Raw genomic sequence first — 7,358 nt, forward strand, 5'->3', positions numbered from 1 at the left:
AGATTATGAGGCTAAATATGATGTAAGATGAATATTAGTGGTCACTGAACCATAACAGTCAACAGGAAACAACCAAACTGAAATTATTACTAACCTTTGTAGAAATAACACACAGATCAAAGGTGACCAAGACTTTCCTCATCTGCACATCGTTCGCTCACATCGTGGATTTCAGGGGAAAAATATTTGCATTTTAAAAAAAAATAACACACACACACTCCTGAAAGTATTTACATATTTTTACCATTTCCAGTTATATGCTAACATTTACCGACTGTCCTCACAACTCCACCTCGGCTGGTTTTTGGCTCCTTCTAAATAACGTTTTCACTGTAAAACAGCCGAAGAGGAACAATATTTCTCATGTTTTCAGACAAAGTTCTTCCTGCTCGCTTGTTGATCTTTGGCTGCTCCTGATTGGACATGACAGTCTGTTTAAGTGATCTGATTGGACTAAAGTTTGGCAGGAAATAGTTTAACCATGTAGAGATAGAGGTCTTATAGCAAAATGATGCGGATCAAGCCGATACACGTATTTTTATGATTCTTGCCCATTTTGAATAAAGACTTTTTATTCAATCCACTTTGAGTGCCTGGACCTGGATTTTCTCCATTTTTTGGATTCAGTCCTTTCTCCATGATGATGGGGATCTTTTTTAATTTGCCAATACAGTAAATAATGTATAATGTTATCTTGCTTCACTTATTGTGGATCGGAGTCTCTGCATCAACGCTACATTTCACAGCTGGATAGCAAACCTCCTGGACACGACAGAAATGACTGAAAAACATACGTAGATCAATGAAAGTGTAACTTATCGATTAAAATACACACCACAGAGTTACACACTACTGTTCCTGACAATGTAAGCACTAGTGCTCAGGAGAGCCGACGATCTAGCAGAGTTTTAAGGGTTAAAGTGACAAAGAAGGCAACAACAAAATGCTTTTTACTGCAAATATCACCTCTTTATGAAGGTTGGATCTGGTGTCATTCCACATCAGGAATCTCACTTTACAGGGAAGTTTTAGCTGATTTTTTCCATCTGAAGAGGGGAAATGCCATCTAGCCATTTTATTTTAATGAGCCAAGATCCAGAAGATCCACAAGCTGTAAAATTTCTTCGTTTGTTTAAATAAATGTCATGAAAAGTAAAATAAACAGTGCGATAAAAGCTGAAACAAAGCGCTAGCTTACGTTACGCCGTACGGATCATTTCTAACCCGGATTTATGAATGCCGATTAGAATAATCAGCATAACTTGTGCATAAAAACCAAAATTAGAGTTTGATCTGAATTAGTGTGTTTGGATGAGAATCTTTCTACTGGACTGTATGACGCCTTTTCCTTCTGATCCGGCTTTTGATACGAACCTCCCAAAGCTAAAGAGGCAGAGTGAAACGGCCTGGAAGCATCGGCCTGGCAGCCATGACGAGAACTGACTAAACTCTCTTTACGTGCTGAGAAAATGCTGTCCAACAACTCTGTGCAGCAACAACACTCAAAGTGAAGCTGGAGTTCAAGTGGAAGTGGAATTCATGCAGATAACCAGGTTCATGGTATTACTCATAACATTTTATCTCAGGCATGCTACGGTAAGTTGTTAACAGCGTAGAATAAACATGGTGGGAGTCTTTTTGGTCCATTTTGGCTGATCCATGCCGACTGTTTCACACTCTTCCTCGACCTCATGAGGATCCCCGATGAGGCGAAGAAGCAGCATTTAGGAAAAGGCAGGATGCAGTTTCTCTTATTTTTTTCTGGTTACAAGCTTACTGTCTCCACCTCCATCAACCAGTTCATTCTGGTTAGACATAAACAAGCCGGCTCTTTTCTCCCTTTGTTGTTCAGCTGTTCGCAGTATTTACATGCTGTAATTATGCGAATGCATGATGGTTTCCATTGTCAGCTGCTTCCTTTCCGGAGCAAAGAGACCTGACAGGAAACAATGCAGCATGTCAGCCTTATTGTTTGTAATCTGATTTTCCTCCAAGCAGCATTTCCTACTGCAGCTACTTCATGTTACACACAGACACGATGGGGAACTGGAACCTGGAGTTCACCGAGTATGACCACAACAACATTACTGGCAAGGTTTGGTGTAGAAGCGTCCATCTAAATGCAGCATTTGGTTCAATCAGAAGGCGATTAAACAGCCCAGTCGAACCTCTGAGGAAACTGATTTTAGCTGATTGGCAGGAGATGACGTTTAAGCATTTAATATCCAGAACTGGGCAGGAAATCCAACCCCGAGTTGGATGGCATTTCAGGTCGTAATAGGTTCATGTAAAGGTTACAGAAACATTTAGTATTTAAGTTGTTGTTTGCAGGCTTTTCATATAATTTAAAACTTCAGTTTGGTTTCCTCAAACCAAAACAGGAAGGAAAAAAAAAAAAAAAATCTTGTTGAAAAGTTTGTTTCAGAGTCACAAACTCAATGTGTGTAATGAATTTACTTAATACCAAAAAAAAGTTACATGATTAAGAATATTTCCATTTACAACCCTCGTGTAAAAGAGACCATCATCCCAAACCAATATGTTAAACTGGTCCAGTTTAAACAGAGGACTTGTAAAGCCAGATAAAACAAAAGAAGAATTTAAAACATACATTTAATTTTAAAAAAAAATTAGATTAAAATAACTACAACAAATTTAATATAAAAAAATTTGATTAAAGAAAATACTATAATATTAAATATTTAAAAATAATAAAGCAAAAAAAATTAATTTAAAAAATCGGTTTTGTTGATATAAATAAAATATTTACAGAACACAACTGAACATTTTATCTATGATAAAAAAACAAAAAAACATGCATCACATATCTGGCTTTCCTACTTTGTGGATTATCATTTTTCAGGTTGATTTTTAATGCAGCGAGTAGAGCCATTAACAAAATGACATTCACTCCTCTACTACGGCAAAAACTGATGAAAGCATCTATGTGGCCGACAACTGATGTGTTGAATCCACCTGTTCCCGTCCAGACGTCGGGCTTTACAGGCTAAATCTGTCCTGATCAGCATCCATTTCATTTCTACAAAGCAAACTCACCCCGGGGGTCTCCAGAGTTTTCTACCAGGTGGGAGAAGCTCCCGCTTGTTGAGGGGTACAACCCCCATCGCTGCTTGCATGATCGTGATGAACTTCTTGAACTTCATCTTTCAATTCTCCTTTAACAGCATCACTTGGACTTCATCGCCATGACAACTGCCTCGCTTCCATCTCTTTCAACCAAGCGCAAAACCAGAAGCGTCTCCAAACGTCTACTCATCTCCTCCTGAATCATCAAGACCGTATGACTTCTCCGTTCTCACACCTCAGTGCAGCAACATCACCATGACAACAAGCGGCGGCTCCAGCATCCAGATCCGCTAGGTTCCCGCGGCGTGGCTACTACGAGACCTGCGTCCGAGCTCGACTGACAGATGTCCTTTTGGCTTCTGCGAGCGAAGGAGGATGAAAGGAAAACAGAAGCGGCCACGTTGTTGCCAGGGGATGGGCTGGCCGAGGGGGGATGACGGCACGTCACTCTTACATAATTCTGAAGCTTCTCTGGGCATTACACTAATGAAAATTCAGCTTCTGCCGCCGCCACCACCACCAGCACCGCCGCCACTGTCACTGCTGCGGCTGCAGCTGCCGGGATAATTGTGGTACTAAGCCCTGACAGATCATGCATGCTCCCCGCCCCCTTCTCCTATAATCCCCCCCATCCAGGCTTAGTCTTCTCCCCACTTACACACGACCCATCTACTTCACCCTTGCACCCCCCCTCTTTGGACCATGACTAAACCCCTTTTGGAAGCCTAAACAACCGTCACTCAGCACTCTGAAGCAGTTCTTCATCATGCCGTTCCTTGACTACATCCACAAGAAACAAACTGTTCTGCTCCATCTTTTTTTGGTTTATTTATTAGTTTAAAAAAGCACAAAAAAAAAATCAGCATTTTTAAGCATAGCTGTCAGATTATGGGGCTAAAATGAAGCAAAATTAACATATTAGCTATAAATTCGCAGATCAACACTGACAGTCATTCATCATCAGCGCGGCGTTTTTTTTTTTCACGTCTTGTATTTTGGTAGAAAGAATATCTGCTTTGGAACAAACAAACATATTTACATATTTACACTATTTCCTCCAGGAGTTTTCAGCCTTTTACAGTATTTAATGCTACTATTTACAGACTATCCTCAGCTTATTTCTGGCACCACTGTGCAGAGAAAACCTCTGGTTTTATTTATTCCAGACATCAGGAGCATTATTTTTCACCTTTTCAGACAAAACTTTCTGCTAACTTGTTGAAATTTTGCTCCTGATTGGACGTTACCGTCAACTTCAGCTCTCTGATTGGTGGAAACCTTGACAGGAAGTGGTTTCATCATAATTTCCAGGTTGAAATCGAGGTCTCTTACAATACAATACAACTTTATTTATAACGCACTAACCCTAAAAACAACAACGTTGACCAAAGTGCCACATTGTGGGGGATTAAAAAAAATAAAATAAAAACAGAATAAATAACATACATAAGGACAACTTAATTGTAGATATCTAAAAACAATGAAAAAAAAAAAAAAAGCTATCAATTTGAAACAATCGAAATAAAATCCGATCTAAAAAGTCAACTTATTGTGCAGAAAAAAACTGCTTAAACAAATCTTCAGTAAAGATGTAAAAGCAGATACGGTGGAGGCCCGTCTAACGTGTAAATCAAATCAAACTTGATTTCTATAGAACTTTTTGTGCTTAAAAACAAAGTGTTTTACATAAAACAATTTACATCAAAACAAATAAAAACACACACACACACATACACTCATAGTCCCCTTTCACCCACCCACAACAACCCTCACCCATGCCCTATTAGCCCCTATAACAGTTAAAAGAAGATGAATAGCCAGGTACATGTGTACCAGATGTGCACCAGTGTAAAGGAAGCTCATTCCACAGTTTAGGTGCTGCAACTGCAAACGCTCTTAGCAACAACGTACAGATAGTGATTTTTTTTATTACCAAAATATAATAAATAATGGGGATATCATGCATCAGTGTGGATGCATAAAGTCACAGAATACCTACATTTTCCAGGTGGATTGTAAACCTTCTGGACGGGATATAAATGCCATAAAAGGCATTTATAAAAGGCAATCTATTGATCGCAGTTGAACCAAAGAGTAACAAAATATGGTTCCTGAGAAGCTGAGATGGGGGATTGAAGGGGGGATCGAAGTCATGACTCGATGCAATCAGTTGGTTTCTATTACAGGATATGTCTGAATTGGCTTGAAATGATGTGTATGTTGAATTGTGTATGTAAAGTGCCCTGTGACAACATTGTTGTGAAGTGGCGCTAAACAAATAAAGTTGAATTGAACTGAATTGAAACTGTTGACAATATTCGCGCCAGCGCTCAGAAGTCTCGGCGTTCTGGTGGAGTTTTACGGGTTAAGTCCAGAAAGGAGGAAACATTCTGCCAACCCAAATGCAGAGATGAACACAAACGCTTTCACATGGATTAAACATGCACACAAGTGTCAACCTAAATCAGGCCTCTGGCTTCCTCTCAGTTTCAAAATGCATGTTTTTTTTTTTTCTCCCACTGCAAGACAATACACTTCAGCTCCACTTGCAGCTTATTGCAACTTCGCTCTGACCTTGCATACCAGCTTACCTCCATTTGTAGTGTTAACATTTTCACACATTTTGCAACTATTCGCATTTCTAAACAAACTTCAATAATGCATCTCCAGCTCGTGATACAAGCGCGCTCCTCCTCTCCCAGGCTGCTGAAAACTGCCTGTGTGCATGGCACGCCACTGCACGGATTAAATGTCTGCATCTTGTCATCCTCCTGAGTCACCAGATGACAGCAGGTTACCATGTCCTGAGAGGTTTCAAATGATAAAAAATAAAAGATAAAAAAAAAATAATAATCTTTGTGCTCTCTTGATGAGCTGCCAGCCAATATAACTCTGAACAGGATTTATATATCCGAGCAGCTTGGATGTCTGGATTACGGGCTCTGGATGGTTGTGCCATGAGAGCTGCTGCAGATTTCACTGAGCAGGAAAAATCCCTCAGGGAGGGGGGGCGGAAAATGGCAGCAGCACAGTGGGGGAGATGCAAAAACAAAAAAAACATCTATTTTAGAAACTCTGGGAAACAGCAGCAAAGGGGAGACGATGCTCGACCCTGTGCCGTCTCCGTCGGACCGCTCCAGATTAATGAGCAGCCAGCAGATACAGCAGCAACAGGTTTTATCACCCCCCCCCCCCCCCCCCAACACCTCGCAGTGATCTCACAGAGTATCAAAGCAAAGAGGCCTCCAGATCTCCAGGCAAACCTGTGCAGACCTGATCCCACATTAACACTGATGAAAGAACACTTCTTTATGGCTCATCGTCAGGAAGTGTGTCAACCGATTTCACAATGAGACACTGAAATTAAACCAATCAATCATTTATTTTTATTTTTTACACTTCAGAGCAACTCAAAGTGCTTTATATTAAATAAACTAGAAAAGCACTTGGAGAGCACAGACCTCCACCAAGCAGCTCATTTCCACCATACAGTGATTTCCAGCTGATGTTCTGGTCCTACATCTTTTATGGATCCACTATCAGATTCCAGATACATTGATAATGGATTCACAGTGTCTTTGCTATGTTGTGATGTTTGTTGCATGTTTATATCTTCATGTCTTCTCTTGCAGAGTTGAAAACTCCAAAGTCGCAATTCTTCCCTGTTCTGGATGGTAGTCTCCAGATTGTCACTGGGATCCACATCTATCTTTGATATCTTGTAAAACGTGTTGGGAACTTCTCACCATTTTATATGCAGATATAGTGAGAATGGTCCTATCCCATGATGAGGAACAATCCTTTAAAACATTCCTGGATCCAGATGGTGATCCGGATCATTCCCACAATGGGATCCAAGTCAGACAAAGACCCGTTGTCAGAAAACCATCATGAAAATCTGTCCAGTAGCTTTGGAGTAAAGCTGCTGACAGACAGACGCTGATCTCTAGGGGTGGGAAAATTGAATCAGAAAAATTGAAAATTGGGATTTTTTTTTGCTTCACAATTTTAAAATCAAGTTTTTGTAAAAAAAAAAAAAATAAATTAATTAATTAATAAATAACCCATTATAAAATCTGTCATTTTTATTGATCTTTTTACTTGTCTTCTTGGGCATTATAGCAGCAGAATGATGGTCTGGCTACTGTATTGTTTATTTTAAATATAATTTTTTTAAAATGAGAAGAAAAAAATTAAATTTTATACATTTTTTTTGGTTTTTAATCTACAAAAATCAGCAATATCAAATAAATTGTGAGAATTGCAATTAA

The sequence above is a fragment of the Telmatherina bonti genome, assembly GCF_933228915.1.
Source record: "Telmatherina bonti genome assembly, chromosome: 17".
NCBI classification, from domain to species: Eukaryota; Metazoa; Chordata; class Actinopteri; order Atheriniformes; family Telmatherinidae; genus Telmatherina; species Telmatherina bonti.